Source organism: Solea senegalensis, linkage group LG12 (assembly GCF_019176455.1).
Source record: "Solea senegalensis isolate Sse05_10M linkage group LG12, IFAPA_SoseM_1, whole genome shotgun sequence".
NCBI lineage: Eukaryota > Metazoa > Chordata > Actinopteri > Pleuronectiformes > Soleidae > Solea > Solea senegalensis.
The window spans coordinates 15245800-15258935 of NC_058032.1; the positions used below are offsets into that span (position 1 = coordinate 15245800).

The window sequence follows — 13136 nt, forward strand, 5'->3', positions numbered from 1 at the left end:
AAGTGGTTGTTATATCAAATACAAGATTATTGTTATGATAAAATATTACATTTCTAAAATAGCTTTTATACAAGTCATTATGAATATAATTTCAGGAGCCAGTAATGCGATTCAATTATAATATACTCTGTTTATGAAACAAATATTTGTCCCAGCACTGCTGCTGTTGGGAAAAATAAACAAAAATTATAATAATATAAAATATATATATATATATATATATACATATTTGTATACATATATATAATAACAACACCAATATTCATACATAAAATGCAGCTCAAAGCGTATAACAATGCACTACTTCTTTTATTTCATCATTTTTTTATGTGGGGGAGGATAAATAAAAGTTAAAAAAAAAAACATCCAATACGTACAAAACAAACATCATGAGTTAAAGACAGAAGGAGCAAATTCATTCTGTGTTACTGAAATACTTGACTGAATAAAAAGACCAAAAATAAAATAAAAATAATAAATACTGTCTTATTACTACCTCCAGAAACTGCCAAGTTGATATTAATTACAATGTTGATTTGGTTTGACTTGACTGGTTTTAGATTTTAAATTGAAGTCACCATAACAAGAGCACGCGACAGGCAGTCTGCTTTGACAGGTGACTACAATGCTGTTTTGTGAAGTCACCTGTCAAAGCAAACTGCCTGTCGTGTGCTCTTGGTTTGTTTAATGAAGAACACAATTTGTTCAAACATCTTCATTAAAAAAAAATACTGTATGTAATTTGGTGCAAAAAGTATGGAATAGTGTCAATGTTATCAAAGAACACTTTTCACAAAGCAAATAACACAGAATGGACCACAAAATCAAACAGCAAATAAAATACTAATTTAATCATTCAAAATGATTGTATATTATTTATTTGAAAATGCACTTTTTGTTGTTTGCTTGCACACACAAACAAGTCAAACTGCGACTTATTTGTGTGCGCTCCCTGGTTTTTGTTTGTAATTCTGACCATGGGCGGGGCTTAGGAAGCTGCCTGCTGATTGGCTACTGAGTTATGGACTGACAGCTCAATGGAATTAGACACAGGCTTGGAGACTGGAAATTGTTCGTAATGTCTCAAGGACAATCTAAAAACGTTAGATACTGACAATTATATAAATTATTACAACTACAATTATTATTAAGTACCTTGTCGGATGTCGGCTGGGATAACATGGGGAAACGTTCCATCTATTTCATTCACGAAGAATGTTGGATTTTTTTGGTTTTGGATAACAACAGCAGCTCCCTCCTCCTCTGCTCTACTCGTGTTATTTTGTAAAATCAAACTGATGGCGATTAGTCACACACTGCTCTGTAATTGTTACGTCAAATGCATCCGACAGTAACTTTACTCCTCCACACGTCTCTTACTCACTCTCTGACTCACTCGTTTAATTCTGACCTTCTCTCTCTCTCGCTCTCTCGTCTTACTTTTTTATAAAAACAGCAAGAACTACCCGACTTGATGATGATGGTGGTGGTGTGTGCGCGTGTGCGTGTGTGAAACTAGTTGTCAGGCGAGTAGTCATCCATATCGAGCAAGCCAGCTGTTCCTGTGCTTTGATAGAGCTGGTGTGTGTGTGTGTGGCACTCCAAATGAGCCTGAGATGGAGCTTTGAACATATGGCACCAAAAAGGGAGAAAGAGCAGGAGAGAGAGAGAGAGAGAGAGGGGGAGAGGGGGAATTATAATGCACTTTACTTGTGTCGCGTAAGAAAGAGAGAGCAGCCATGAGTGTTTTCCTTCACTTTGTTTTACCCACATGTCCAAGAATCCTCCGTTATCGCCTGCTTACTGTTACGTTTTCATTCTTCTCGTATTCGTTCTGGTGAAAGATTATTGGGAGTAAATGTAAACTCAATACAGGCTGTGGTGGAGGAGGAAGAGGGATCGGGAGAGAAAAGATGGGACTGGTGGTGAGAAATAGGGTGTGGGGTGGGTGCAGACAGAGAGACTAACGGATTTACTGATTACAGCACCTTATTATCACTGTATTTGTTCTGGTTAGATGAGTTATTGGATGAGTTCTGCAGCTTAAACTGCAAATAGCAGCAAATCAAAGGATTGAACCTTTAGAATCCTGCCGTTTGTTCTCGTGACAGCAATCGAACTTTAAAGAGTCCACATTTTATCCCACGATTAGTCAAAGTGTGAACTGTAAATGGAGCTGGTAACTGGGATAATGTGTCATGTTAATTCAAACCTGTTGAAACAGAAATTGCTGTGCAGTGGATCAACACCACTGATCATCTGTTACCTGATTAGTTCAGGTGTCATGAATGTGTTTTAAATACTCAATATTTGTCTCACAGTCACGGTGCTCCTTTGTCAGTGACTTGGTGAAAGCATGAACTGTGTGTGTGTGTGTGTTTTAACTGCTGTGGAAGCTTTCTGTTAGCATTATAGAATTATTGATCAGAGCCCTCACAACCATGTACACGTGCATGTGCTTGTATTTGTTGCCTCTTTAGGAACCTTTTCTAGCATAGACATCGAACTTGTCAGGACCAGTAGTCCTTATGGAGACAAAACCTGGTCCCAATGAGGAAGACCCTTATTTCTGAGGAACTGGTTACATTGTCAGTATAGCGGTTATAAGGTTTGGGATGACACTTTGTCCAAATGAATGGCCGTCAATGCAGAGTCCTAAGAAGAATAGCTGCTGTGTGTGTGTGTGTGTGTGTGTGTGTGATAACATTATTGATCTTCTTCTAACAGTTAGAGTAGTCTTTAATCTACCTCTGACACACACCCGCACACACACTTTGTTGTTGTCAGTAGCTCAAAGTGACAACTAACAGCATGACAATAATTGCTGAATCAAATACATGTTAGAAATACAAGTTAGAAGCTAACACATAAAGTTCATCAGTAAGAATCAAAATTAATTAAAAACAGAGCTGAGGAGAACGGCAGAGTTTAGAGAAAAAAGTCTCAATTTACAGAAATAGAATAGTTTGACACATTTTTAACATTGTCAAAGTTGCCTGAGAAAAATCATTTGAATATACAGGTATGACAAAACCTTTTGTTTCTCGAGGTGGGGAAACTAGGAGAAGAAGACAACATTTAAACCGTACAAAAACACTTTCCTCACAAGGTCATGCTGTCACTATGCTTTTAGTGACACTGAATTACTTTGAGTTTCCACTGCAACCCCCTTCAGGTAAACAACACTCAAGTCAAGTGCATATACAAGTGTATTTGTGAGACGCCATGCTCGCGAGGCTGCAGGAAGGTAAACATGGAAGTGGCAGGCGACATTTCCAACAGCACTGTGACAAGTTTCATTTCCATGTAGTTCAAAGTGTAGACTTGATGCAATTTCACACTGATTTGACGGCGCGCGGCCGCGTTTCCACCAGGCGTGTGTGGAGGTGCATACAGCTCCCCACCGCTAATGTAGCGGTAAATAAGAAGCAGGGCAGACTAAGACCTCCAGTCAGTAATCACTGTGAGGCCAACACCAACCAAATCAATTCTGCTCTCAGAGAAAGCATTCACATACGCCTTTTTTTGCATGAAAAGATCCTGCTTTTATGTAATACACTAGCTTGATAAAGGGAATAAAATAAATAAATAATACACTGCGGGCTCCAAAAGCCTGACACCACCTTGCCATGGGAAAGCTCTTAGCTGGGACACAGTGAACACACTGAACAGGGTAAATAAGGGCAAACATGCACATGTACTGACTCATGCCCATCCATCCATTTGTCTGCTGTTTATCTATTCAGTCGTGGCAGGAGGAGCTGCAGCCATTACCTATTGGCAGAATATGTTGTTTTATAATATATATAAATCAGGTTTAAAATGATTAATTAAACCAATTATCACTACTTGTGTTATTTTGACAAGGGATAACCCTGCAATACTTGAGTGCAGGGCCACAACGAGTAATCAATTACTAAATGAATTGTCAACTCATTTTATAATCGACTGATGGGGGGTTTTCAGCTTCTAAAATGTGAATATTTAGTGGTTACCTTGCTCCATGTAACAAAGACCTAGAGTTGCACGATACCCACGGTACCCATGGTGCCAAATCGTAACGGTTCCTACTATACTAGAAATTCTACACAACGGTACTACTATAATACCGGTGCCAGTTTTTGCTACCTTGCGGCCGCCTCTACTCTCCTCCCAGCTTTTCACTGCATGCTACTCCCTTGTACAAATACATTGCAGTTCATAAAAATAATAATAATCAAAAAAGGCTGCAGTATCGCGATACTACCCAGAACCGTGATACTTTGTCTGGTATAGTATCGTGGTTACTCCTTACTCCGAACAAGACATTTGAGAATGTCATCATTTCCAACATTCTTCAACATTTTTCAACATTTTATGGACCAAACGAGTACTCAATGACTCAAGAAAAATAATACACAGATTCATGGATTATGGAAATAATTGTTAATTGCAGCCCTACTTGAGTGCCACTATTCGTCACAGTTGAGCAGACCAAAACAAAAGTGACCATGACAGCTAATATGAGTAAATTCCCATGTCTTATACTAGGCGGTCCCCAATGAAAAGAGACAAGTAACATAATGTATGCATAACACTACTTATCAGGCCAGAGGGGGAAAGGGCGTCATTTTGTGGCTCATAGTGCAGAAATACTAGACCCTGGTCTTCTCTTTTATTTCTTGGCTGAAGCATTTTTAGCCAAAGAACATTTCATTTCTATCACTATCACTATCACTGCATATTAATGTACTACATCAAGCACATGCATCAGGCTAAGACTCAAACAAGCCAGTGTATTCAGCAGCTGGTGTACTGATAGTGGAGTCATGACAGTGACATCTTTCTGCCATAGATTACAGGAGGAAATTTCAAGCTTTGTTTGTTACTAACTTCCGTATCAATCTACACAACACTTAGCCGCCTTGTTGGAAGGAACGGCCACTTTAACGCTGCACGAATCAATAGTTTTACATCAACAATGGACTAAATGATTATGTGAAATGTTAGAGGGGCTGTTGTCAGTGATGAACCCACAGATCAGTTGAAAGTCAACTGAGAGAATAAAAGCCTTAAAAAAGCATGATAAGCATATCTGCTCCAAATTTAGACAAAGCGACATATGCACTGCAAACAGAGTTTTTCAGGTAATTGTTTTGGTTTTAAAGTCTGTAACTTAAATGATTTTCCTTTAACAAACCCTGCTCCGGCCGACAGACAGTAGGTTCGTGACCAGCTGATAAAAGAAATGAGGTTTTTACCTTTTATACATTTTTACATGATGAGGAACTGGTGGAGAAAATTCACGTTATTGCATTTGTCAGGTGCTCCAGGCTAACTCATTGTAAGGTGATATTGATAAGATGATAAAATGTTAAAGCTGCAGCTGATTATTTTATCTGCCTTTTGTTTGTTTTCTGTCAAGCAATACTATCAGGAAAGTTTGTGTGTAAACTGCAGCAGTGCAGGTGCAGTGGGGCAAGAAGTACTTATCCTGTCGTCTCGCTTTACAAACACAATGTTGTTGTTGCCTCCATCCGTTTTGACATGAAACAAATTACCGCCACTAAGCGACATGAGACCTAAACGCCGCTATACTGACAAACACAGAGAGCGCCGTGCGGAACAAGAAAGCTTAATCAGTGTTGTGTGAACTCATTTGACAGTGGTTTAAATGTAACAGACGTTTGCCAATGCATAAAAAGTTGCACACTACAGTTTTAAGCCCTCGCAATTTCAAACAATTAAGTGATACTTTTTAAACAAATTGCAACTTTAGTTCAAGGCAGATTAAAAAAAGGAAAAATGTCCCAATAAAAATCCCACGGTAAACATTTATTTTATGAGGGACAATACCTGCAGCATTTCATTAAGTGAAGGACTGGGATGAGAGACAAATAGAGCAAAACAAGAGTGACAGCTAAATGTAAATGTGTTTTACTGTGTCAGTGAAGCCTCTTAGGTTGGAAGTGAGCAGAAAGTCGAGGCTGAGTAAAGGAGGGAAAATGCTGGAGTGAAAACTGCAGATAATAGATGCTACAATGAGGCAAAAATGTTTCTTCTAACTGACAGAAATTAAGTCGCAGTGGCTGCACTGGAAAGATATCTAAATTAACAAGAGACATATCCATGCAAAGCCGCTTATTGTTTGTTTGTTTTCCAGAGAGCTGTAGTTTCACGGCCTCAGAATGATTTACTTTATGCTTCTGAAGTCAACAAATGCTTAAGGAGGCTTCCCCAGTCTGTGCATTCATTACTGTAGCGGTGCAGATGGATATCGGGCTGAAAGCGCGGGGAACGATGGTAAAAATGTGCAGAGAGAGGGGGTATGTAAAATTAGCCCATAGAAATGCCTTCTCTGAGGAAATAAAGGAGAGGCGAGAGAACATGGCGACGAGGGAAAACGGGGATAAAATATTTTCGCACTTCCAGCAGAACCTGGAGAACGTTATGAGGAGTCAGTCAATGCAGCAAACAGCTGGCTTCATTTGCATAATACCCATCAGACCTCACTTTCCCTCAGGCAGCCTGTCAACTCACGACCAAGGCACCCTCCAATACACACACACACGCCCTCACTGTACCTATATATTTACAGGCTCTACATCCTCATGCTTATACAAAGCAGTGATAGTGCATGAAGCCTCTGTGCGACTCAGGAAAGGCTTTTTAACACTTTAATTTATTTGATTTTCATAAAGCTAATTGTCTCTGCAGAGACGAGAGGGGAGATGAAATGATTTAGCTTTTATGCTGATAATAAAATGATCATTAAAATCATCTTCTAGAAACAAAGAATACAGTCCAATGAATCAAATTACCCTTGAGTGGCTGCAGTAAGACACAGAAGAGGGTGCTTGGGGAGAAATATACTTCAAGCCAAATAGCATGGGGAGGTCTCCCGTCAGCGAGTAGCTGCTGGGGTGTCATCGCCACAATAGCTGCCCTGCGATCAGAGGGATCACGAGAGGCACGCGGAGCGAGTCTCTGTGGGCTTTAAAGTTCAATATTTTAACACTCGGATCTTCCCAGCGAGTCGTGTGAACAGATAGTCAGGAGAAGGCTGAGTTGTTGGGAAACAGAGCAAGTGATGTGAGGTCACGTGACATGGCCATGGACAGGGAGTGATATATAAACAAGATAGCGGAAAGCATTTCAGTGTCGGCTGACAAATGATGCTACATTTCTCTTTTACGTTCCATAAATTGCTTTTTTCCGAAAAGAGCGTTCACACACGGAGAGAGAGGCACAGGCTTTATGACCACGTTTGCCACAGAACACTTTGCTGTTTATAACAGGAATCTTATAATCTTTTTTTTTTTTTTGAGATTTACTATTTACCCTCAGGATTAACATTACAGCTCTGTTTACTGGATTAGCTGCGACGATCAGCACTGATCTCCGATGTCACGACGAGAGGTTGATAGCGCGTATTATCGCTCCTCCGAGTGCTGTCGTCTCACTCCTAACTAAATCCCCCCTTTTCACACCATCTGAATGAGACGTCTCTTCAAGAGGCTGAGGAGCGGCAGATGAAACTGCTCTTATTCAAAAAAAAAATGGTCAGGCTGAACAACACCGCTGAATGTGAGGTCAGCGGTTCAAATGAGGGCAGAGCCGAGCACTCGACGCGCTGCGGCTGCAGGTGATCGCCGGTCAGGGGGGGTCGCAGCAGTCAATCCCTGCACATTCACAGCAGCTGCCTCAAAGTGAGGCGGCTGAGGCGGCAGCGGCTGCAGCAGCAGCATGTACCTGATGTCATAGGAGAGTTTGACTCATAGTTAGAAAAGCTTGAGAAAAAAAAAGAAGGTTTTCACACCTTGAAAATAAAAAGCAACACACATCTAACAAATGTCAACATAATACCCTTTAGAAGATAAAATATATAACATTTCTGCATGAAATATCTAAAAACAGTTATATATTTTCTTGACTAATGCACTTACATTAGCCAAAATGTTTCCCAAACTCCATAAATCCATAAAAATTTGGTTTTCTATTGAAGTAACAGACCTGCATCTGCATCTGCTTTACAGCCTCTGATATAATTGCTTCCTGAAGTTATGAAACTATGTCTTTGTTTTGACTGAGAGACTCCTGCTAATTTAAATCATGATACTGTGTGTGTACACACATATGTGTATATATATATATATATATATATATATATATATATATATATATATATATATATATATATATATATATATATGCCTAACAAGTATAATAAGTTAATTATCTAATTAGTTGAATTAATTCTAATCTAGAAACAATGCAGTGTCTGTTTTCAGTAGGATCTTTGGCAAACGAGGTGGGAGGATAATGTGAGCATCATTAAACTGGAGGCTAAACAGTAGGTCACAATAGAAAACGAGATATGTACTTGGTTCTCTCTCATAATGTATTGTACTTATTCCTTCATGAACAGGCGCAGAATGGAGATTTAGCTACTAAATATGCATTATTATATAATGTTCATATATTACGCTTTATGTGTTTATGTAAATCAACCTGAATAACAGAATAAAAAATAGGCTGAACCTGACAAGTATCACATCTGTGTGCAATTTCCACAAAGATTGTGGCTTAATTAAATGATGAGAAACTGTCATTGTGCAGTAAATCTAATGGAATCCAGGCGGAATGGCAGTTGCTGTTACAAATAAAAAAAGAAAGTATACTGGAAATGCGTGTAAATGCAGGATCCCAAATACACACGTCCTATACTTATATTTACTCTCCATTTGATTAATAATGAGTAAACAGCTCAAGCTCACAGTGAGCAAGTGAATCAACTGCAGTGATGTGTTTAACTGCAGCCTGTTTCATGCTGTTTTTACCACCGTTACCACAAACAGTAGTTTTGAGAAGATTTAAATTCACATTTTTTAATTTTCATGCTGCCCATTGTTCATCATATCCCCACCATGTTATTTCCTCTGATCTAGTGAGAGCTGCCAGTTTTTTGTTTTTCTAATTCATTAATTACTTCACATGCCCACACGATGCTAAGTAAAGTAGCATTGTCTATTTCCCTTTGAAAATATATATGTATATATCAGTTTATTTTGTTCCAGTGGTAAGTTTACTTCATACATTTTTAATCTCTGTGTAATTATTATTATTATTTTTTCTTCAATATTGCAGAATATTTTCAAGTCCAAACTTATTTTATGACGTCCTGAACACTTTGCTGATACGTGACTGAGACTGACGCACTGCACCGTTTTAATGCAACAATGTTTACTCCCCAGGACGTTCGGGTTATAAAACATCCCGGTACTTGTATATTAGTATTATATAAAAATATTAAATTATATGGCAACTTCATTTTGAACAATAAGAACCTGATCCAAACAGCTAATAAAATATCAGACTATTCCACAACAGCTTATGTCTGGTGCCCATAAAAATATGGTAATAAAAATCTTTATTGCTCTCGGCATTACAGAACAATACACTGAGAACCTCTGCTGTGGGCTCTTTAGTATTATTCATTAGGTTCTGATACAGGCCACTGGCTATGTATGTGTTTGTCTGTGTGTGTGTGTGTGTCTGTGTGTGTTTGCACATCATGGCTATGCTCTGATTGGCAAACTGGCAACACAAAGCCCAGCAGGGCATTTTTTATTAAAAGACCGTGCCCCCCCTCCCTACACACACACACACACAAGTATTTATGTCTTTGTGGGGACACTCATTGGATTCATTCCCTCGCTTCTGACCCTAACCACTGCCAACACAACCAAATGCCAAATCCCAACCTTAACCCTATGTGAAATCAAACACTACCTGAAACCTCACCTAAACTTCACTCTCTCTGTAAACTAACCTGATCCTAACTCTAAACTTTTAAGTTTCTCAAGCAGCAGAAGTGGACAGAAAAAATAAGTGATGACATTTTATCCCATGTCCTTATATGGACATCCTGGGGTGTGTGTGTGTGTTCATACGTACATATGTACATGTATATCTGTATATATATAAATATATATACATGTATATCTGTATATATATATCTATATATATATAGATATATATATACATGTATATCTGTATATATATATATACATGTATATCTGTATATATATATCTATATATATATAGATATATATACATGTATATCTGTATATATATATATACACATACATATATACATATATACATGTACATATATGTATATATATACATATATGACAAGTATATATATATATATAGATATATATATACACACATATATATATATAGTAGCGATACCGTTTTTATTTTATTTTTGTTCATAAAAACGAGCCAAGCCAACTTTGAAATGGGACGTGTTTCCAAATTTCACAAATTCAATCTGGTTTTAAAATTGGTAGTTTTTGCTCAGGTGTGTTTATTATGTGTTAATGATATAAATCACGTCATCATTAAAAGAGGATGTAAGACAGAGGGACGGGAACTTGGCTTGTAACCAGAGGGTTGCCAGTTTGAGTCCCCACCAGGTCAAAAAAAGGGCTGGGCAACCCCTGAGCAAGGTACCCAATCCCTATTGCTACCTGAGCGCTGCTCAGTGGCTGCCCAATGCTCCTAATTCTAGGAAGTTTTCTAGTAGAGGATGGGTTAAATACAGAGAGGGAATTTAAAGGCCACATAGACCGGAAGCTCCAATTAACGCTGCGTTTGTGTGTGTATCTTGTTACATGTGTTACATGTCATTTAGCAGACGCTTTTACCTCGTTTATGAAACCCTAAAGTTTCAGAACAACAGTTCAGCCACTGCTGAGAAAATAGTGTTGTATTGTTTTCCTGGGCTCTGTGAAGCGGATCGGCACTTCCTTAATTTGATGTCGTCATCAGAAATCCTCACCACTCCTCTCACCACCGTACCGCCTCCTGGTGTGGGCACTAGTCCGGGCACATCTGGTTGCGTACATTCAACCGCAGAAGAAGAAGAACTACTCTCGTTGTAGCTACTGAGATGCAGAGCATCCACCGTGCCAGAGGGGGAGCTGTGTATCTGAGAGCTGGCCTATCTATTACGTCACTTCCAGGTACCTGGCCAATCACAGGACAGTGGGAAAGCTCTCATTGGCTGGCCAATCACAACACAGTCCACATTCTGGGGGTGTGGTTTCAGTCTGAAACAGCACGGCTGACGAGAGCGTCAGTGAGGAGATATTTTGATCGGCTCGTTTGCGGCGATTAGGAGGTTTTTAACGATGAAAACAAGTTAATATATGTAAGTAGACCTCCATAACTAACATATGTGTGATACAAGCATTCTATGTCACCTTTAAATGTAGTTTATTTAAGACACTCACCCTAATTGCTCTGTGTTCTAAGGATTAATATGACAACATCTCCATGTAGATGTTTTAACTTCAAACGTCAGAACAATAATTTCCCCCGTGTTATTCTCGATTGGTTCAGCTGACCGTCTGTTTCTTACCCTCTCTATAAAAGGGAATTCAAAATCTCAAGCAAATCCATCCAGTATCACAAGAAAAGCAGAAAAAATAGCACAGGTGTGGACACAAAAAAAAAGACAAAGACAAAGCTTATCGTACCAATCAGAATTATACACTGCGAAGAACAGAGGTGCGTGATTATAAACGGAGAGGATTGAAACCTCACACTGGAGCATAACTTGAAAATGTCGCATAACACGTTTTTATCAAAAGTGCTGAACGTTGGAGTATAAATGAGGTCCAACCTCACACAAACTTTTAAAAGAAAATGAAGACGGAGCAAAATGTCCTCACTTTCCCAAAAGGTATAAATTTAAAACAGGTCCTTACTCAGACACACACAAGGACAAATAGACAGATGTAAACCCAGACTCTCACACGCACGCACACACACGCACTCACACACACACACACACACACACACACACACACGCACACACACACGGTGGGAGGAGTGTTTTGATCTACCAGGGCCATTACAGACATTTTAAAATCCTATGAATATAAAAAAGAGAGAGAGGGAGAGAGGATTGAAGCGAGTGGAGGAAGATGAGAGAGGGAGAGATAGGCAAGGAGAAAGGAAGAAACAGAGCGAGAGGAGAGATATGACCGGAGAGCAAAGTGAGACAAAACCATATTTTCAGTTCTTTTTCTGTGTGCAACAGTTTATTATTTAGTTCTAAAGCAGAATGCACGGGAGAATGCACCAGAGAGATTACAACGGAGATAGAAGCTTAAATGACTCCCTCTGTTTTTTCCCTCCATTTGTTTTAGCATTTTATTTTAGAACTGCGTATCCATCACTGAGATTACTGAGGAGTCTGGGAGTACGAGATGAAACTCGCCACATTCAGCACAAAGCCCCGAGATTTATGAAAACGCTCGTTACCAGTAAACACGAGGAGTGATTAGTTGTTTGAACAAAAGGCAAACACGCGCACCGCCGTCGTTGTTAGTTGCAGCCCAGCAATGTCACTGTTGATTTAACTGGACGTTAATGTGTGAAGAAAGGGACGCATACTCTCTTAGTCAAACAACCATGAATGATGCCGAACAAGACTGCGTTATCTGGTCAGTGTGATAAATTATTAGACTCCAGTCACCAAATCATCAGCTCGGGGACAATGGAGGAAGAGGAGAGGAGAGAAAGACGTAGCTAATAGGGTGATTAAGGAGGAGGAGAGCCGCTGTTGAGAAAAAGACTTTGTGTTGGATTATTTTCTCCTCTTAGGAGCTTACAGAGAACCAGTCGGTGTTTTACACCTCATCTCTTAACACCCTCCAAATCCCCTGATTTTGACTTAAACTGCACAGAGACGGGACGAGAGAGGGAGGAGAGGATGAAGGAAGGATGAGGAAGAGAGGGTAAAGAGGGGAGAAGAAAGAGTAAAGATTGATTGAGGTAAGGAGTTGGAGGCAAAGAATTGCCACAAATTATGGGTAAAGAGTCCAAGGAGGGAGATTATTGAAAGAAGTGTTCTTCTCAAACCTTTTTATATATGGGGACGCACTTTTTTAAAGATGACAAACTATCATCAAATCACAACATAAATCATGACGATAAGCAAATGTGTCATGCAACATTTCTGACCATTTTTACGGCCACTTCTGTAACAAATAATACTTTAAATACATTATTCATTCACTTCCAAGAGATATATGTTTGATGAATGATTCAAAATTGTTGAGTAACAGCCTGAAAAATAT

General features: G+C 39.1%; 1 protein-coding gene across 2 annotated transcripts in view; it reads left to right on the forward strand.

Moving 5' to 3' along the window:
* aff2 (AF4/FMR2 family, member 2) overlaps window positions 1-13136 on the forward strand; it is a 147145-nt gene that overhangs the window by 56577 nt on the left and 77432 nt on the right. The gene's annotated exons all lie outside the window — the stretch shown is intronic.